The sequence below is a fragment of the Pogonomyrmex barbatus genome, unplaced genomic scaffold (assembly GCF_055798465.1).
Source record: "Pogonomyrmex barbatus isolate J1 unplaced genomic scaffold, ASM5579846v1 scaffold1, whole genome shotgun sequence".
Lineage (NCBI taxonomy): Eukaryota > Metazoa > Arthropoda > Insecta > Hymenoptera > Formicidae > Pogonomyrmex > Pogonomyrmex barbatus.
Window position 1 is genome coordinate 21,336,328 of NW_028297098.1, and position 23,117 is coordinate 21,359,444.

At 35.7% G+C, this 23,117-nt stretch overlaps 1 protein-coding gene and 1 long non-coding RNA gene across 3 annotated transcripts in view; both read left to right on the forward strand.

Annotated features, from left to right (window-relative positions):
* Window positions 1-23,117, forward strand: part of bsk (mitogen-activated protein kinase dJNK) — a 144,599-nt gene that overhangs the window by 82,165 nt on the left and 39,317 nt on the right. The window lies entirely within an intron of this gene.
* On the forward strand, window positions 16,612-19,466 carry LOC148938235 (uncharacterized). The gene is made up of 3 exons (XR_016138489.1): window positions 16,612-17,218; window positions 17,723-17,938; window positions 18,020-19,466. It is a non-coding gene; the product is annotated as an uncharacterized LOC148938235 (long non-coding RNA).

Here is a 23,117-nt window from a genome sequence, read left to right on the forward strand (position 1 = left end):
AAGAAGAAGAAGAACGGGCGTTGGGGCGGAGAAGCGGGGAAAGGGGCAAATACGAAGGAGTCACCGGGGACTAGAATTCCGCATAGCTGCGATACGTACAGGAACGACCCCTCGGTCAGAGTACTGTGTGCAGCAGGATTCCTCTCGCTGCCGCAACCCTCGACGTCGATGGATGCCCGTAAATCGCTGACCTTTTTCCCCGAATATCGTCTCTCTTTTCTTTTCCCCGCTATTGTCGGGCATTCGCCGCAATTTTCTTGAGAAATCCCCGTGCTTGCCGATCCACTCCTCGCTGTTTCTTCCTTCAGCATCTTCTGGTGCTTCTGATGCCGCGACGCGATTTATCGATGCCACGTCGCGGCAAACCTGTCAATACTCGGAATAACAGTGTACCGCTTCTATTATATTGATTCTCTGGAAGTATATGCGTATATCGGTGTATCTTTTCGCGTAAAAAGAGAGTCGCGAAGGAATGGCGGCTCGGATAAAAATGGAACGGTGTGCGATTGATACGCAAAACTTTCTGCGGAATATTCATGTCGCAACGGGAGGGGTTGCATAAATATATCGACGACGGTCGTCATAAATCTGAAACTGGCGAGACTTTTTTTGGAGTTCTAGTCCATACTTGTAAACAGTTATTTTTATTTTCTTATCGTCATGGGGAAAATGATTGTTATTTAGTTTGAAAATAGATTGAAAATAAAATGTTGGTGAAACGTAGAATAAAATCGAAGTTTATGAGGGAAATACACGGCGGGATTCGCAAGTTGACGAAGAGTCTAAAACTCCCTTTCTGAATGATTCGTTCAACTTTCCGACCCATGCATAGGCGTAGCATTCTCCGAACGTGTTCCAAACGTAACACGACAAGTTATGAAAGTTCCAACCATAAAAAGCCGTTCCGCCGTTCAGGCCTGCATGGTTCATCGACTTTCACGACTGATCACACTCTTTGCCCCTCTGGACGCCACGGCAAATCAATATCCATCCACGGTTTCCCGTCCTGCTTTTGCCATCCTCTTACCCTCTCTTTCGGGCTTGTACCAATGAGCACGTGTTCAATATGCGTATACAGTTTACATGCACGATTTTACAATGCCAACCGTGGCTCTGCAATATATTGTCTATTTGACACGCTCATGTCAAACACAGATTGATAAGAAAATTAAAACTATTTAATCATAAAATCTGTAACTAATCTAAATCTCAATTTATCTATCTTATAAGTGCACAGACATGTAAACATTACGAAATTTTATTATACATTAATTTCTTTTTTTTTTTTAACGGATTATTTCGAAACATTAAAATATTAATTTTTTACGTTGCATTCATTTTGCTTCGCAATATAATATGTTTTCCCTCGTCCTCGTTTCTCTTTTGAGTAATAATAATAATGCCATTATATAATCGATATTTCATGTCAGTTTTATCAGAACGACTTTGCTCCTACCGTCTCGATTAAAACTTAATGCTAGAAAGGACGTGAAACAAATACTAAACGAATAGAAACGCTTGAGTCAAAAAAAAAAAGAAATCAACGAAACCGAGTGGAGTGAGATGCGATTTTGTGAAGGATAAAGAGGGAGGGATGAGGAATCGTGATGGTTTCATTTCCGGTGCGGGAAGCATTTCTACGATTTCTCGAGAAAACGACGACAAAAGCGATGATAACCAAAATGGCTGCTTTTACCTACTTGAGACGCTATTTAGGGGATAGGAGGATGCGTGAAACGCGAAGACGCAATCTCGACAGTTTTAAATGGGACAATGGCAAAAAACTATGTGAAACATCCATCATATATATATATATATATATATATATATATATATATATATATATTAGATACCATAGAATTATTGCGTTTTCCTTCGGTGAATATTAGATACTATAGAGTTATCGTGGCTTTTTTTCCGATGAATACGATGCCAATTTTATTTTAAGAAAAATTGAAGCAATGAAATTTAGAAAGATTGACTCTGAAAATTTTCTCGTTTACGTCAGATAATTTCCCTCTAACTGAATTTTCTCCCAGTAACATCCTCCCGCATCTCTTCTTCATTTGCATGTATTTCCCTTAGTTTTTATGAAACTAGCTACCCTCGTAACGATGATTGCTAACGACTCTTAGTTATTTCGCTGTGTGAAGTGAGGAAAAGGACGATGGCTACAGCATCTTCTAGAATGATTTAGTAGGATATCCCATGTGGAATGCCACTTCTGTATGTGAGCGAGATAAAGAGAGAAACAGACAGAGAATCAGACAACGAAATAGACACGAGGAGAAAAATGTTTGTAGGTAATTTCGGCGAACCGTTCGTACATTTATCCTTTCCTCATTATGTATCTTTTTTACAAAAAATATCTTGTTGTTTTCCTCTCTGTTCGAGCCGCTACTTTCTCGAGTTGAAACTGTGGGGACCGAATACTTCATAATGCCAAACGCAAATTGAAACCCACGTAATGTAATTAGCGACGAGAACATTTGATTGGTCGTCACAACCCATTTCACGATAATCTCATTATTTGCAAAATTATATTAAATACAAAATTGTACTTCAAATATAAGGTAAATAAATTTGATCTCAAAACTTGTAGAATTATACATCATTACATATTTAAATTTAAAATAATCACAATCATAATATATTAAATTTTACTCTTTATTCTTGGGCGTTTAGATTATATTCTTTCTATATATTCTTACTTTCAACGCAATATATGTTTGATTCCTATCTGATATCAAATACCGTCTCGGTATTAGTCATATAAAATCAGGATCAGACAATACTTAAGCGTTAAGTGAAGCACCGAACGAGGGTTGAGACTACACGAGGCGTCACCTTTGGTTTTGTATCACCACTTCTCGCTTCTCCGTCTTTCGTTTCCTACTCTCGAGACGTCTTAAAATCGATTTGCCTGCTGTTTTATCGGTCCATTCGAAACGAGTACGCGACACTGCGAAAATAACATTGAGAAGAGAAGGGCAAAGAGACAGCTGAAACTTACTTGTCCGTCTTTTAACGTTCCGTCTTTACGTTCGCAATGAAGGTACATAAGATAGTTTTATGACAGGTTAAATTCGTACAAATTGTCTGGATTCCATCCTCTCACAATCGCTACTTCGCACCTTCACTTTTCACACGAGCGCTCTAAAAGTTGCTTGAATCGGCCTATATTTCGCCTTTTACAGCGTGTCCTTGAGATGCATACTTGATAAGATAGTCTCAGAGCGAAGATTGTCTAGACTAGATTGTCAAGTTCTTGCATCAATAAAAACTAGACTAGATTGTCAAGTTCTTGCATCAATAATTTAAATAATTTAAATAATTAAAATTCTTAAAATCTTGACACTAAAAAAAATATTTATTTGCAAAATGTAATTTATATTTTTGTCAAAGGTTTTTAACCTTTATTATCTTCATCTCGTTCTTGCTAAAATTAGAATCAGGTATCGTAAAAATTCAAATTGCAGGAAATTATGAAAATTGCGGGAACGTCGAGAATTCATTATTATCTTTTACTTTTATACGTTATGAAGTTGCAAAAACTTCTTTTCATATTTACTTTTTACATCTGCTTGTCATAGTGCATCTGGTTTACCAGGAATTTTTTACCGCTTCTGACGTGTTTATTTATATTCTAATTTTAATAAAGTTATAATACTTTAGAATCGCCACTTCTTCATGTTTCATAAAATTCTCACTTCATAAAATTATACGAAATTTCTATTTTCTTTGACTTATGTTGCACATCAAAGTATCCCATATTTTGAGATGTGTGTCACCTGCTTAATTTATCACGCTTTATCAGCTGTTTAAAAATGAAAGACTGTTGAGTGAGTAATACAACGGTTACAATATCATGATTCACTCGGCTCACCTGCGAACGATACATCTAATTAGTTGTTTCCGCGCAAATTGCAGTAGGTTACGAAGTTACGAGACGACGTTATTGTTAAGCGCATCGGACCACGCTTTTGGTGGTTTTCCTCATCCGTTTTTCTCAGTACGAGACGGTACTCTCGGAAACGAACATTGCATCTTTGGCGGTCTTTGATGTCGGCATCCCAAGGGATCTGTTCCGCTTTTAACGACTCGACAATACACGCGCGGCATAAAAGCCTCAGGTACGATAATTAAGCGTTAAGCATAAAACGAAAATCGGCATTCATCTTCTCGTGGTTACCGGATAAAAAGGACTCGCGGTGCTTTGTGAAGGCAGTAATGAGACACTTGAAGATAGCAGAGGCGGAAGTTAAATGTTCGACCGCGCTCCGTCGGGATATTTGTTAGTATCCCCGTTTGTCGTAATCTCACAGAAGAATTTAAATTAATGCGCAGCTCGTCAGTTTAAAATGCAATTTTTAGTTAGAAAAATTCAGAAACTCCACTCGGAAAGCATGATGGCCTCAGATGGTAAAACTTCAGCGTGATATAATCTCAAGATTATCATAATCCTTGAGGAAAAGAAATTTCATCGATCGCGCGATCGTGTAAAGTGCAATCGCAAGATTGCAACGTGAAAATATAAAGTAATAAAAAAATTTTATTATTATTTTGTTGTCACGATATTTGCATCCTTTGTTGTTCTAACATAATATTTATAATATCTAAAATAATTTAACATTCACTTCTGCGATAAAATGTATAAAACAATTAATTTTATAATTATTATTATTAATTTTATATTTGAAAGAATTTGCTGGCTTTGACCAAGCGAACGAACTTTTCCACGTAGAGAAATATGAAACTTTTAAATTCTGAAATGTTGATTCCCAGGAGAAGAAGATTTAGTTGATCGTGCAACTGATAAGCGAATATGAAAGAAAACGACGAAAGGAAGAAGTTAGGAGGGAGTTGCGTGTGTCTAAGGGCGTGCCAAGGGTTGCTGACTGCGTCTTGGAAACTGCGGCATCTTCCTGAATTATGGTGTAGGAAGGGTGCGCACCCGAACCACACTTATTTGTAGTCTCATTTGTATGCTTGTGCTGAGGGATTTGAGAGACTATGATTTATGGAAAGCCCCGTAATCAACTTCTTAATGGACGCCTATCGTGCCGACCGGCGCTATTAGTCAGCAAAATAGTACAGCAAAACTGCTTGGCAAAGATACGGCAAAACTTTATGCGATCCTTCACTCTGCGCTGATTTGCCTTTATGGTGTTTCCTTGTTAGAACAATTTTTTTATTTAGTCTTCTTTATGTAGTTATTTATCTTGACGATTAATTTCGTGAATTCTAAAAACTGGGAATTTGCAGTTTTTGACTACCTTTATCTACCAGAGAGTCATTTTTACCATTTTTTTTATAAATTGGATTTTATCAAAATAACCTAACACATAACATAAATACATAACAACATGCTTTCAACTTTGTTTGATATAAAAATTCAAACGATTAATCGCGTTAAATTTCACAAATATTTTTATGCTTGCGCATGCTTCTCTCTAACGTACACAAACACGAATATTCTTTTTCACTTTTATTTTTCGTTATTTCCCCTATTCGCGCTGTATTAACTACCTCTCGGCGATACCTCTCGATGTAGAAAGCATCCGAAATGGTCCGACAGAGACTGCATGTGTATTTCAGTCGATCAATTTCATCGACGAGAATCGAATTTTATGCCTGAGGCTCATTCGAACGATACACGGTGTTTCGCGATCGTGCCATCGATCTCGGCGAGACGTTCGCGATGCATTCACGTGATGATTATTTAAACATGAATTCCATCTGCGTAGCCACGCGACCGCTGTGTATTGCATACTGCAAGGATTCGCTCGCCCGTGATAATACATGTAGTACCATGTGCGAGAAATGATTTAATATCCAAGACTTGTGCGAGACTTGCCGCGTGTTTGGAGCGCGCCGCTAATATGACGTTTCCCATGTCATGCGACGCCCGCGTGAGATTATATTGATTAAAATATGTCGATTAAAGTAACTATGCGAATTAATATTGAAATGAAGTTACTCTGAACGTTTTAATATATAACACACACACACACACACACACACACACACACACACACACACACACACACACACACACACACACACACACACACACGTTATACTCACAGATTGGATTTCCTGGAAATATATTTCTTTCTCCTCCCATAGATATTGCTTGCCGAATTTAAAACCATATTGAGATGATTCGTTGGAATTTGTATTTAAAAACCCCATTAAATAATTATTATTATTAAACACTTATTCTCAGTTTCGTTGCTTATTTTTATTGTATGCACGAATATTGAAAGATTTCTAATTTTAAGTCAAATCTTTATCAAAAAGAATCTAGAAATATCGCATTTCTTGAACTTAAAAAAAAAAAAAGAAGAAATATTAAAAGAGACTTATGATAATCTTCCGTATATTTCATAATGTTGAAAGTTGGCATAATTTTTTCACAGTAAGCTAATAATAGGTTACTCTTCGTCTTAAATGAGATTATATCTTCTTTTGGCTGCTCAAATCAAGCTCCGCACAAGTTGGGCCTGTATTTACATGCGAAACACGTGTGGCGACCAAAAGTTTTTAGCGTCCATCTGACGTATGTCTTCGAGAGTCTGGGGTATCTCATTCATAAAGCCACATATGTCTCTTGTGTTTTTGTCATCTGATGTAATCACGGCGGAACGGTTGGTTGGTAGGGCGCAAATTTGCGTACCGTGCAAAAACAGCCATAAGCCGCTAATCAACATTTCGCATTCGGAAATTGATATTTAAACTTTGTATATATTTTATTGGAATTCACTCTTAACATCCATATATTTGTCAATCCATAATCAATAAGTTATATCGATGATACCGCATCGATATATGAAAATACATTTGTCTGCATTGTACATACTTATTACGCGAGCTTCGAGATTAAGTATGCTTCAATATGAACATAATTCGATATTCATAGCGGTTAAATGTGTGTAAAATTCACTCTGCATGACGCTAATGAATTGCACATAGAATATTTATCATAATGCTTCGTTAGAATAATCCATCCATGAAAGGGAAATAAATAAAGTTGATAGTTTGTTCCTTGGATAAAATAATTATTCTAAACAAATTTATTTTACTTTTTTTATTTTTCTTTTAAATATTTATAAATTTGTTTTTTTTTTTTCGTTTTTCCGAGAAGTTCGTATTTTACAATAAAACTTACATAGAAAAATCGAATTTCACAACAAAAAATTGTTTAATCCCAAGATGATTTTTTTAGATGCAAAAATATTTAGTTTATATTCGTCTTCAATTTCTGCTCTCTAATTAATTGATTGCTTTTAAAGCTCCCTTTGAGAGAAACTGATTGCGAGTTCTGGAAATTGATATTTTTTTTTTTGTTATTTCAGCAAACTTCTATTATCCGGCCATGCGTTCTAATCAAATCCATCGAAAATATGAAAAGGAAACGTTTTATCCCGCTTGCCCGCAAGGAGGTCATGCGAGATCGCTTTAGCGCACGATTTGCCAGATTCTGGCTGCCCTTTTCGTCGGAGTAAAACAAAAAAAGGCTAAAAGAGGGAGAAGTTAATTTCATCGAGTCCGTCTCTCTCTCTCTCTCTCTCTCTCTCTCTCTCTCTCTCTCTCTCTCTTTTTCTCTTGCAAAAAATCGCGCGTCGACAGCGATTGGCCTATTTGCTACCAGGAAGCACTGCCGCGGGTTAATATAACGATACCCTCCTCCCTCCTATTAAGGGAGACAGTTGGTTTTACCCTCGGGTCCTTCGGGAGGGATCCGAGACTCGCGTATGTCGGCACCGTTCTCATTAAAGAGCGAATTCGCTGTGGGCTTGATGCTTGTGTGTGTGTGTGTGTGCGCGCGCGTGTGCATATGTATATGCATGCATATGTAGTTTGGTGTACGGATGATTGGTCGTGTGGGTACATAACGAGGCGTACGGTTGCGCGTATTTTCTGCGACGGTATCGTCGCGGCAATTTAGTGACGGCCGGAAATGGCGGCGGGCTGTCGCGAGGCCCAGCCGTGGGATTTCAACTTGGAATTTAGCGACGCGCATATATCGTACTTATCGCGGTATCGTTAATGTCTTTTATTCGGAAGGAATCGAGAACAGAAATACTCGAAGACTATTTAGTAATTCCGATAAGAGCACTTGAAGGCAATTTAACAGTTTTGACGATAGAGATATTCAGAGGAGATATTATTCGATAATATTATTTAATATTTTTAGTATCTTTTTTGTATCTCTGAAATACATGCACACACATCGTTATCTTTTAATGATCTTTTACTAACGAATTTATTTATATTTATAGGAAAATATCGAGCCTTTTCAATCTCTGATTGATATATTTCATTGCTTCAGTGAGAATATATATATATATATATATACCTTTTATCAGATTAATTATTTAATCTGAAATTCGTTGAATATTATCGGGATAGCTTTTCTCCCAGAATAATTCTCGCATGTTTTCGAAAAGGAAAAAGAGAGAGAAATATAATTTTTCTATATGAGAAATTTTTCTATACTAAGAAATATAATTTTTATTATACACCATTGTAGGTGATTTAAATTTATGTTGTGATCGCCAAATCCAAGCGTGTTGTTTCAATTTGAGTGAAGGGAAGAATACCGATATTTTCATATCGCGTCACAGAATAGCTAGCAACTTGTCACCGACGGAAGCGCCTTATTTTATCGTCCTAAGTCTCCTTATCCCGTTTAATCTTTTTGGGATGGCTACCGCTTTTCCGTGAATCATCTGTCCGCGCGTTTCCAAAATAGAAATTCATATTTCATTTCATTACAAATCACCGGAATTAGACGCGACAGCAGCGGGGATGATACTTTTCTCGTGCGAATAATGAATAGCTGGGACCAATCCGAAACGTCACGCTGATGAATTAATTTGCCCCCTTTCTCTCTGCGTGCGTGCGTGCGTGCGTGCGTGCGTGCGTGCGTGCGTGCGTGCGTGCGTGCGTGCGTGCGTGCGTGCGTGCGTGCGTGCGTGCGTGCGTGCGTGCGTGCGTGCGTGCGTGCGTGTGTGTAATATATATTTTATATATATATATATATATATATATACACACACATATATATATTATTTGTAGTATTATTTTGAATTATGTATCATGATGATAGTGGGCCTGAACATTTATTTTGTCTCGTAAAGCGCAATTTCCGTCCTGGTTACAGCGTTGTTGTGGCGACAATTGCATGACCGTCTGGGAATAGAAAGACAACGATGCCGACAAGACCAGACAAGAATTCAATTTACATCGTGACAACGACATTGTTTGGTCTCCTTCGCACGCAAAATAACACGTGCCAGATGCATTGTTAAGGATATACTTAATGTTTTGGAGAAAATTGGTTTAACATTTACAGAGAAATCATCACTCTTTTTTCTTAAATGCAATTATGATATTTGTAGAAATTACAAAAAGAAATAATTGTTAATCGGCAATATTTATATTACTTATGAATTCTTTTTTTGTAATTATATTTTTACGATTCACTCAAATAAATTTCAAATAAATCAAATAAATTTTATATATAATTTGATTTTAAAATTATCATTCTTTGATGAATTTTTCGGAAATTCTTATTCGCGAGAATTGATAAAGTCTAGATATGGAATATCGACAGTGTAATCTAAAGATATGAGAATTTAGATATTTAGGTATTTTATATATATTTACTATTTTATCGTAGATAAAAATTTCCTGGAAGTTTGATTCATAATTCTTTTGAAGACGGATTTCTTTGAGACGTATAATTTAATTTAAAAAAAATTGCCTTTTATCATCAGTAATTACACTAGCATTAAAAGTAGCAAGACGAGTTGTCTACCGTGAGGTTAATCCAGAACAATTAGCCGAACAATTAGCATAAAACCAGATTTGCAATTAAGAGAAGAACCGCTGAAGGGATGGTTAAACCCATCTCGAAAATTCTGAGAAACGATTCTACGTTTGCGTTAAGTAACGGCGGCAACGTTGAGGATTTCCTTAAGCGGATTGTCCATGACATGTATAACATGTACAGTCGCAACGTTACAGCGACGTACTGTCTGCCTATTACTTTCATGAAAAAATACGTACGTAATAGAAGTAGCGTCATATTTTGTCTGACAATTCACGGAAAATATCTTATTACTTTCCTACCCGACTTAATCCGATTTTATTTCCTACGGTTGTTTCGATACTCCAATGAATTCCTTTTATTTCCCAGTAATGTAAATGTTCTACTTCTAAAAATTAATTCCATTTACTTATTAATATTTACAGAAAGAATAATAAATATCATCATCGATTTTATAATGTTAACATTGATAATAATAATAATTAAAAAAATAATCAAATTATATTCAGAAGTAATTTTTCAATATACATTTAATAATATAAATATAATTTATTTTTGGTTTCATAATTTAATATAATATAAATAAAGACCACGTATTAAAAATTACGAAAAGTGTCAAAATATTTTGTCTCAAATAATTGTGATGTGAAAATTTATTTTAATTTATTTGTAATATATTTATATTTTTTATTTGAAGTAATAATACTGTAAAAAAATATAGAGAAAGAGAATGAAGAGATTATAGAGAAAGACACTTAAATGTGATTAGTGAACATTTATGATTTGTAAGACATTGTAGGCAAGCTAGCCGACTGTTATCACGATAAATCCGACCGGATATACGTGAGAGGGTCCGCCACTATGTTTGATTGAGTTGCATAAATAACGACGGACCCCGTGGTCGCCGGGGAAACTTTGGATAGTTTGGTCGGTACGATAATAATTTTATGCAGATAGCATAATCGCGAAGGGACGCTCGTCGTGACCACGAATGCCATTTCTCGAACCTGGTCGTCCGGAAAACTCGAAATCTGTGCCCCGACCGAGGGTGCCGGTCCCTCTGGGGGAACAGAGATGATCCCAGAATTTTCTGTTTCGCAAGAAATGAGAGGAACTATTAGAGCCTTTCGATAAATCTTTGGGGATAAATCTTCATTGTCTCTGTGTGGGGATAAATCTCCCATGATTTTCCCATAAATATCTCACGAGTTTGGCGAAGTTTCCTCGGGAGTTGGTCAAGTGTTTATAAGAGATCCATCGACATGAATTTCTTACGTCTCAGAAGTCCTTATCGATACGCTCGCTTTATCGGAACTAGAGCGCTTATCGGCGCGAGAAAACCGCTGGAGAACACGGCGACTGTTTTTCGCACGCGCGCGTACACACACACACACACACACACACACGCGCGCGCGCGCGCGCGCGCGCGCTCAGTCGTGCTTCATGTGTCGCGTATGAGAGGACGAGGAACAGCGGGATGATAGCAATCGATTTACAGCCCGAGGTACAGCAGCGCGACTTGTTCGCATATACCTTCAGAAGTGTGCGCATTTTGTCGAAACGATTTCAACTGTACGCAACGCCTGCGGCTTCGTCCATTTGTCTCGTTCCATGGCCCATCTGCCTGTTTCCATAAATTATTCGCGTCGTTGCCCTCGGGATACCGTTCTCTTACGCGGCTCTATTTCGCGGATGGTGCAAATTAAACCTTGGCACAATGCACAAATTAGGTCTTTGCGTACGACGTAAAACGGCGTATAAAACGGCGCGAGGAACGCACGTAATTTAATGCAAGCAGCTTGCCCCGCTCGTCAAGTCTTAATAAATATCATTTTGAAGTTCAGTTTGAAAAATAAAATAGATTTACACATCCTCTTAATACTAATTATATATTATATATTATATAATTACATTATATATTTAATTATATAATTATACTAATTATAATTATATGTTTGCTCGAAATTATTGTACTTTTTAATATTTTTTTTATTTATCTTATTTATTTATCGTTACATTGATGCATGCAGAATTTCGTCAGGAGATATCTCTTTATCTGCTTTACGATAAAAAAGATATTCCGTTACAGTTGATGAAAACTTTATGAGGAAGGGAAGAAGAACGTTGTGTCGACCGAAATGCCGACTCGCTGGAAGTCGGCAGTCGTGGATTAAATTAGAATGACGAGTTAGGTCGCATTTCCGTAATTACCGTATTGTTGAGAGATGAATCCATGCGATGCGCTTCCGAGAGGACCCAAAATTACATTCACACGTGTTTCAATCACATGATAATCTCATCGTTAGCGTATGTCTTGTTAGTCTCGCCTCTGATCTGTTCCTCCGACAGATTATTTCAAAAGACACGAAACTAAAAGCGTTATTACATCAGAAATATGTATTATACGACATAAAAATAATTATTTTTCAATTTTCAGCACGAAACAATTGTAAAATCGCTCTTCTCTGCACGAGTTACAGTATTCATTTTTAGAGTAATAGTTAGTTTCCTATTATTTTAAATCCGTATTATTTACATTCTTATCACGCATAAGTTTTCAAAATTTATATTCCTATAAATTCATAAATTTTGAAATCAACGAGTTTAAGTTAAAAAACAAAAAGACTTACTTTTTGAACGAAGATGACCATTTTCTCTCTTCATCAATTCTTCGCCGAATCGAAGATACGACGATTACACGGCGAGTTTCAATCATCGTTGAAGAAATACAGAGTATCCCAGTCCGGATGTCGCTCGTCGCCGAGCAGCGAACGGCGACGATATCTCGTCGTATTTATCGCGTTGTGAGCGCGCGTTATCCGTATACGCGCGCTCCACAACGTTAATACCTCGATAATTCATTCTAAATCCGGCGGGCCACTCTACGTCCCACCGGCGTTACGGGGTTCCGAGAAAGGCGAGCTGGCTGTACAGCGGCTGGCTGTATCGTCCCTTTGAAGTCTCGGCGGTGGCGGCGCGGACCTTTTACCGCGACGACGAGAGGAACGTCGCGCCGGCGCTCGCCTCGTGTCCCCGTCTCTCGGTCTGCGTCGCCCTCGGTCCTCGTCTCTCTCCTCCCACTCGCCAGTGGGGAGATTCGAGCTTCGACGCGGCTCGATGCAACTGCGGATACGCGTGAACGAGCACGACGCGCGCTACCACGCGCCCACGCATTCCGTGGCACGCGTCGCCAGGATTGAGTCGGTGGCCACGGCTTCTTGCACTTTGAAAGTGCCATTGTCGAATTTGCCGGAAAGCACATTTGCGAGTGAGTTGGAAAAAAATGGCAAAGTAGCCAGCCTTCAAAACGCAACGCACAGCAAGTGCTAAAACGCACTCTTTCGGAAAAAATTATGTAACTTTGTAATTTAAGTAGATAGAGTTAGTATGGTTATTTTTTTTAACTTAAAGATAATGATATTTTATGAATCAAATTTAATTATTATTGCAAAAAGTACAAGAATAAGTTCTTAAATAATTAATTAGGTTTTTTTAGGTTCGTCTTGGAAAAGATTTTGCATCTTCATTTAAGATCGAAAAGAAGATGTCCGAATAAAGATACGAATTTTTCTCAATAGGACAAATATGTACAAGTAAATGTTGATTACTTTTTAAATTAGGAAGATTATTTTCCATTTTAGATAAAAAAATACATTTTGGGAAGGTTTAAATAACAATGAAACTTTGCCCAACTTATATTTCCTTTTTTTAAGAAAAGCATTTTTAAAACAACATTTATGTATAAATAAAATCAATAAGAATTTCCCGTTTTCTGAGACAGATTTAATTTAAATGTCAATTTAATTGTTTATAATAAATATAATTCTAAATCTCCATCGATCAAAAGATATAAAAAACACATTTAAAATTAAATACTATCTATTACACACTTTATAATAGAAATATTTTAGCTTTTGTCCGTAGAAGATATTAATAAAGAGGAAGATTAAATTGAAAAGAATTATTCATAGTTAATATACATGTATTAAACTTTTGAACATCATTTTATCATAAAAAAATTTTTAATTCATGTCATATTTCCCGTATTATTATTGAATTAAGATGAATCTCGTGAGTGTGTGCTAATACTTTAGCCTCAGTTGAAATTATTTAATATTGCTAAATCTAGATCTGTATTATACAAAGATGAGTTGAACTGAGTACCCATTTCATTTTATATCTAATAACTCTAATATTATTTCTAGTATTGATCTTATCGTCGAATATTATTTATAGTATTGATCTATTCGTCGAACTGTATATAAATAAACGTCTAAAACGTGTTAAGTTAGCGAGATAATAATAGATCATTTTTGTTCGAGAGAAATCTCAAACAATCATATATCGCGATAATAAAATCAATTCGAAACATCTATCATAATCTAATTAGTATCTATCGATTTTTCTATTCTTAACATTACATTCGTTATCAAATTTGACGTCGATAATTTTATGATCGCAATGAATCTAGAATCGTGAATGTAGAAGATGGATGACAAAATGGATGACAATAACCACATACCTAATTTCAATCGAAAGTATTTTTGATTATTACAGTTTAGACGTGAAATTGTAATTAATTTGTCAAAAACTTGACAGTCTCTACCAAGGGATTTTTATATTTTCGGCCACACTTTTCGCGGTCGTTTTCCATAGGAAGCGCAGCCAAAATCTGGAATCTACGTACTTCGTGGCCAGGTCAAATCGACTGGCGTCACGCATTCCGGAGTTAAATTGCGTGAATCGCGCGGGCGGCTGCAGCGCGCTTTGTGCGCTCATAGTCGAAATCCTGATCCTCGCGAGTGCTCTATCTCTTTCTCTCTCTCTCTCTCTCTTTCGGCGAGGGGGTGGTGGGCGTGCATAACACACATAGGTTGATTTATCGTCGCAGGCGTTGCCGGTAAATCATCGGGTGCGCCTAAATGCGAATGCGTAATCCGATGTCGAACAGAAAGAGACGGGTGATACAAACATTATTTGCTTGCTACAAAATAGAGTGAGCTAGATTCATGTGAAGGACCAAGTTTTCCGCAGAGATAACTGATCCACATTGTCATTTGGACTTAGAATCAACGAATCGAAGCTCAATATATTGTAGACTCTGCATTTGCAAATGCATGTATGTGAGAGTGTGAGAGTCTACAATAGGCATGTCGTACATATCTAGATTTTAGAGAAAGTGGGAGCAAGATATAACTTAAGAGTAATACGAAACATAAGAATAAAAACTAGATTTTTCTATACATATTAATATAAATGGTTGGACTAAGTGAAAATTAAAATTTATCTCTTATTTATAGCATTTATATTTAGAAAAAAAGTGAACATCAGAAGTTGTTCATTAAAGAAAAGGATTTCACTTTAAAAGTATATTAATCTCTTGAAATTTCTTTATCAAGCCGTAAATTTATTTATTTAATTTTTAATGGTAATAGATATACATTTAATTGACATTGTATAAAAGCTAATATTTTATATTCTTGGTTCATATATATATATATATATATCATAAATTTAATTTAAAAAAATAGATCGCTACCATGATGGTCGGACTTAAGGTTTTTCAACGACGGAAAAATCGCTCGCAAGTAACTTAATGACTTAATGCTACTTTTCCATCGAAGACAAAGTACTCGCTAAGGCCTGTAAAGTTTATGAGCCAGGACGTCTTAATTAAAATGCCACGGGCGTCTCGCAAATCTCGCGAACACTGTTGCATCTGTCCTCCTCGGATGTCATCGCTTAAATCGCGACTTCGTTCGCGGCGATGGACTCACCGTAGGACTGGCGGGATGTGGATTACGTCGCGTAATGCCGCTACATCCCACGTCGCACTCGTGCCGTAACACCGTGCATAATTTGAAAGTGTCTCTCACGCGGCTGCACTCGGCTGGCTGGCACGACGCAACGCGACGCGACGCGACGCGACGCGACGCGTCGCGACGCGCCGCGACGCGCGATTTATGTGGCGAATCCGCGGCTCCGCAGCTTGGCGCATCAGCCCATTAGCAGATGGATGAATTCTCGTTTCCGATGCATAAACCAAAATTAATCCTATTCCTTCTTTCGCCTCGGCACTACCTTCGTTTCTCTCATTGTCTTATACTTAAAGAAAAATTTGGTCTGACGATTGGTTAAACTTTTGCGGTGCGAGAAAGTTTTCCTCATTTTTATCTGTGAGTAGAAAATTGAGAGAGATATATAATTTCTCTCTCACACTTACGATGTAATGTATAATTTAAATAATTCGTCAAATTTTGATTTTGTCAAAATATTGTATCGGATTTAGTTTTTATTTCAAGCAGCTACATTTGTTTTTTTTTTTTGAAAACAACTCGCGAAAAGACGAAAATGTCTGCATTTAAATTTACACTATACTGATTTATGAAATTGCAATGTATTGGATGATAGCAAAAGGAACGAAGTTATTTATTACTATGATCTTATGTAACTATAACTTTTTAAACATCTTTACGATGACTTTTATATTGATAGCGTTTTATATTGATGTGTTCCGTTGAAATTCCAGTTTTCTCAGAGGATTTATCGTCTTTTACTTCGCGCCGGTAACCATCGGAAGAATCGGACGGTGGAAATTCAAGAAAGATATGGCTGCGGGATGTGCCAAGTAAAAAGCGCCGAAGGCGGCGCGATATATCTTGGAAATAAAGTAGTTATGCAAACTTCTCTCTACGATATAGTGTAGTGCTTGCATGTACAGGAGCGCTCCCATAAATCATGCAGGGAAATCTCAGGAACGTATGCCTTCACGAATTTTATATTGGCCTCGTCCCGTTGAAAATTTAAACTCACATTTAGCGACGGAGTCGTTTAACGTATCAAAAAATTAAACAGTTTTATCGAGTAAACACGATGTAAATATATCAAATGCGAAAAAAATATTGTGCAAAGTAATATTTAAAAATGAAAACGAAAAGAAAATGTTGAATTTTAAATTATTTTACGTGATACATATTTAAGAAATATAATTTCACAAGAGATATTGCTTGGAGAAGTTCAGAATTGAGAATTACAGAATAATAAAATTAGAAAATAAGAACGTGTAGTTAGAATTATTAGTCTTTAACAAACATTGCCATTTGATTAATGAGTATTACTATATCCTTTTCGTACGTAACAGCCTTTTTTTTACCTGTTGTTTCATACGAAATGGCCTCTCATTTTATCACGGTCATTTAATGCGGCGGCCAGTTTTAGGACGCAACTTGTAACTTAATATTAGGTAGAAGTTTGGGGTATTCATCGGGCCCGTTTAGACTAGGCAGCTAATGAGAACCCGAGTTCGACGATGTCCAGCCATAAAACTTTGCCGACCGAGAGTCTGCAGAGTTTGCATCTCGATCGTCATTCCTACATAACGTAAGGATCATTGTGGATATATAGAACATGTTATGCACATAGAAAATGTTCGGAAACATCAGCCGCAATATTTTCTAAAATATTAAACTTTGTCCTATCTAATATATATATTTTATTGTCGTTCTTTTTTGATATATTATGTATGAAAATTACGATTGAAAAATCATATATTGATTAATTTTTAAATACATCGATATATGGAAAAAAATCTTATTTTAACATAAAAATATTATTTTAAAGAAAATTATAAATAATTTGATATTTTTGTGATTATTGGCATATATATTTAACGTTTAAAAATGAAAAGAACTGGCTTCGAATGTCAAATTACAATCTCAACAATTTGCTTTACAAACTAGACGTACAATTCATTTGACAGACAGAAATCCTATTATTATTGTCCTATCGCGAGTCCAAGCATTCCGTTCGATATTCAAAATGCAACATTTAGCGATGACTGCCAGCGCAGGCATTATTCATCGGGGGACGTTGTGTCAATTTCAGGATGTTGTGTGGGTGGATGTACGTTGTGACGGACCCGAGACGCCGGATGATCGCGGGAGAGATCCCGTCATCTCGTCACGACTCCCTTGGGAACGATTGTAGTCCGTCGTCCCAGGTGCTGGTCCTTTCCACGGACACACGTGTCAAGAAACACCAGCAGTGATACATCGAATCGCGATGGTTCTCGCCTTGTTATTTCCCTCCGAATCTTTCTTGGTATTTTGAAATTTATGCGGTCTCTACAGCGCGGTGGAAAATTTTCTCTTTTAGAAATTGATTTCTCAATTTTTATTCCAGATCTGATTTCATTGCGGAACGAAAAAGAGATCTGGGTGATAACACTCGGAAAAACAAATATATGTGTTATATAAGTGTAATAATCAAGGAAGAAATTTCTAAATTAAATTTTTAAACATTTCGCTTTTCAATATATCAGATACTTTTTTAAAATCAAAAATCAAAAAATTCTAAGTTAAAAAATGTATCATAAATTAATGATAATTTTGTTTTTTTTTTTTTAGATCTGTAATTTTATATTATATTGTTTACTACTTTACTGTTTTAATTTTCTAATTTACAGACTTCATTAACGTTTGATTTTTGTGAATTTTATTAGTCTTCTGGAAAATGGACATTTCTAAGCACGGATGCCAAGGATGCACGCTCCACACCGCTGATCATAAACTCGCTCGCGAATGCTTGAGATTCCTTGATGTAATCTATATTATTAAGCGCCATTAACTCGCAGCGGTTCGTTAGGGTCACTCGATATCAGCTAGGGCGCGGATGTATTCCACATGCATTCCTGATGAAACGCGTCATGATCGTCTGAGCCAACCGAGATCGATTTCATTCCATCTCGTGCGAGACGTTTGCTGCGTGACCTCACTTTTCTGAAATCGCAATATAAATCAATCCCCAGCACTGAATAGATTATTCAATGACAATCGATAAATAGTCAATTTTTTTGTTATTCAAGCGCGATATGTTGCTTCGTTCATTTCGTGAATTTGTAAATTTTGATGGAAATAGTAACTATGTTCGAAGCAATGCCCTTTTCGCTATATTACCTTGACTTAATTGCATTTTTAGGTGTCATAAAAATGTTATTATGGCCAATTAATTTTTTTTTATTGGCCATATCTTTTATATCACGGGATGATTTTACAGTTACAGTATTGTAAGTATCATACTAATTATTAAAGTAATATATAACAGGATTTTTCTGTTTTTTTATAATTAACACACAGTTATAAATTATAAAATAAAATATTGTACATATTCTATATAAAATAAAATTGCTCTGATTTATACAAATAAATCGAGCGTAAATAATACATATATATATATATATATATATATATAATAACATTTGTAATGTAGATAATTTAAATGAGGCACGTTTACACACAGTTACAAATTGCGCAAATAATAATCTACAGGATATAATTTACAATGCATTTATATTTACGGACAGACAATCAAATATAATTAAAATAAACGTGATTTATAATTATTAGTAATTTAATACCTGCGAGAAAACAAAACATAATTTATATCTGAAAGTCAGATCAGACTAAATTTAACGGTAAACGCTGGAGCTTGAATACGGATCACGGCGATTGCCGGCAACGGGAGAGTTAGCCAGGTGGCGAATTAGAGAGGAAGCCGTATAATCGGGTTGACTTTTAAGCACACCGGCAGAGAAGTTTGGCTACTAGCATGTGGTTGGCAAGGGACGCGAAATTCCGTCGCATCCGTCGCATATGTTGGCTCGCAGTTGCGACGGGCTAATGTGTTCGGGTCTCTTCGCAGGAAGTGCAGCCCATATAGCACGAAGATACCGACTTTCTCATTCAATTTCGATTAATTAACGCCTTCGATTCGCTACCGGTTTGCAAAATTTCTCACAATCAAGTGGTGCAAGTGACATATAACCAATCACACATTTAATTACAATGCTTATAATAGTTATTAATACAGAATATTTTGGAACTATAAGCTGTTGTTAATAATTAGAGAATATTATCAGGTATTATTTAATATTGATTATTTGAATAATATATATATATATATATTCGCTAATCTTCTTCTCTGATTTACGTGTAAAACATTTTTGAACATTTTTATTTAAAAAAAATATAGAGATGTTAAAATGATTTAAAATTATTACGAATTTGCCGCAATTGATTTGATTTTATACTTTTGAAATATGGAATTTGGTATTTGACATCGACGTGAAATTAAATGCAACATGTAATGTGGCTGACCGCGATGCGGTTTTTTTCCACTGAAGGTTCTCTCTGGTAATCCATTATCATGAATCTTGCAAGCTTATCGGCCGTTCGATATCTCTATTCGAACAGTCCTTCGTTCCTTTCGCTCTTTCTCCGTCGTTCTAATTGTAGATTTGTCGCACGTGGTCACGAATGGTTCCGATATGCAAATCAAAATGGCGAAGAGGAACCGAGTTTTGTGAGATTTTTGTTCGTTATCTGCACCGTTCAGTTCTGATTTTCCGTTTAAATTACCAAGTCGGCAAAGAAACGACGAAAATTTTAAAATTTAAAAAAAAAAATGAATGTTTTTTTTTCGCTAAAAGAATTAAATTTATTCGCCAAAAGAGGAACTATATATAAATTTTATATAGTTTAAATAAATTACTAAAGCTTGAATAATTAACAAATTATAATGAAAAAAAATTATTATAAAAAAAAATGATTAATAATTTGACATTCGATAATAAAAGAAAGTTTCTGGAATGAAACAAATGAAATGTTACGAGATGTTGCAATAATGTTGTTAGAAAACAACAAAAGCTTTATCAAAAAGTTTCGCTCGATTACAAATTGATGAGAGGGTTGATGAGAGGGTTGATGAGAGGGTTGCAACAATCGCCAGCTGGAGGACGGAAATAACTCTGCGACAATTTTTTTCTATTTTGAATCCGTACCAGAAAAATTTGCATTTAAAATTAAAGGGGACGATGCGTCTACGGAATCCGCTCAAAAACTACTTGCGCACTCTTAGTAGACTCTCTTTAAAGTTTATCTCACTGGTTCTATTCTAGCTTCTACGACAGATCGTTTTGTCTATCTTATCGCGCCAGTCGCCGGCTATTTTCTCACGGTGGTAGAAAAACTTTTTCCTCTATTAGTCTCCGTAATGGTACTGTCGAGAACACATATCACGATTAATATAAAAAATTAACGAAAGTTTCAGTTCTTTATAATAAGTTCTTTATAAATTTATATTATTTTTTTTTTATTGTTTTATTGTTTTTGTGATTATGAAATAAGTTTTTTTCAAAATCAAGAAGCGAAAGATTGTAAAGCAAATACGAGTTGTAATAATCAAAATGTGTGAGGAAGATTTTATATATACGTAATACGGATTATAATTTTTGACAATGATGGAAAAATTAACATCTATTTTTTTTCTCAGAATTTTATGTCTGGAATATTTATGAATATTATGTAACGACAAGTTGAATATATTACTTTTAGTACATTTGACATATTAATATCGTGTTGTTAACGTTTGAATTTCTTTGCTTTGTAAATTTGATGAAGGAACAACTGATGAAGAACAGCTGACACGCAGCAGAAACGTCTGCATATCTTCCTACAGTCAGTCTCTTTTCTCTCTTTCTTTCCTTCTATTATTTTTATCGATCACTCCGCAATATCTCTCATCGGATTTCACGGTGTGCCCGTTCGTGCTCTATCTGCACGTAGCCTACTAGATATTCGCGTGCTTTTAACGAGCTGCGAGCATAATTTACGCTTTTCGAGATATCCAGCAGAATGTACGAGCGAAAGTTCGTTCTCATCGCTATTCCTTACCCCTTTCGAGATTCACTGGCTTTTCGAAGCATGTCTAGGAAATCTTAATGCTTATTATTGATCGCATCCGAACTCACAAATTTAATCTTCTGATTATCTTTGATCTATCTTTTACGAAGATAAATAGAACGCATTTAAAATTGAATTTAACGCTTCTTTTTTTTTTTGGATCTTTTAAAATATCTTCTTAATATCTCTTACAATATTTTTAAACTTCAGTATATTAAAAAATAAATAATAATAATAATAATACATAAAAATAATATATAAAATATAATATATTAAGAAACGTTTTTATTTAAACTTGGTTTATTATTATTTGACTTTTATTTTTATTTTTTTTTTTCTTACTTACTTTAGACTTTAGGAATAAAGAATTTTATTTTTCCTGTTGTCTCGTTGTCACCCGTTATAACTTTTTGAAATGACGAAAGAAATTCAAGAAAGAATATTCACGTGAATGGAAATATGTGCGAATGCTTCCGTTTGCAGGCCAGCTTAAGTGGATTGGGTCATGTGCGCCGATTGATTTTTAGAAAACATTCGGATCAGCTGATGCTGTGAATGTTTTCGTAGAAGCGAAAAGTGTCTTGCGTGCGACGAGGAAACCTGCGTGTGTCACGCATTACACATTGGACTTGGAACTTTCTTTGAAAGTCGTCTGGCCAAAATCAATAACCGGATAAGCCGTGATGCGTCGCGTGTTCGCCGGTTGTTTGACGTACGCAGGGTGTTTGCTTTTACGAAGCAGTGGTAATCAAATTTAAGAAAATTATGATTAACGTAATATCAAGATTAAGAAGATATATGTTTTTTTTTTTTTTATTGCCTTGTAAGTTTGCATTTTAGCAGTATAAAAGCTCAGGTAATATCAATTGCGAATTTGACTGCAAAGAAATTTTAATTAAAGGTTCTCTTTACAAGATGTTCAATACTGAAAATTAAAATATTCTAGCAGCGCGGTATTTAATAAGTTTTCACACAATTGGATACATATAAAAAAAAATATTTTATTAAAAGTTTATTTTTTTATCGAATCAAAACAATTGAAATATTTAAAATTTATAAGTTTTATTATTTATACATATGAAATATGCTCATGGAAACGCAAAAATCGCAAACAGTTTTTTTTTTGCATAAATTTTCCAGATCCCAGTGTCTTATTAAAGAATTAAGATACTCGGAGAATATATTTATAACTGCATTTTTCTGCATTTCGTGGTTATTAAGATAAATTATGTTTTCGTAGCGAGAAAACCCGATCTCAAGTCAACAAGTGCGAGAAATTCTGTTGGATTAGAGAAATTCCATTTCCACGTATACGATTTTACAGTCTGCAGTTATTAACCTGTCAGAAAACGGCGAAACATCGCCAACGCCCGCCATTCGCGCTGTACAATATCCCTCGGTGCTTTCATCCAATTAGTTCAAGGAAGTTTCGCGCAAGGGAAGACTCTAATGGCTTTTACCTTTTTCCAGTATAATAAGACCCACAGTTAATGTCTCAACACTCTTCGCGACGTTGTTCATTACGACATGTCTTATCTGCA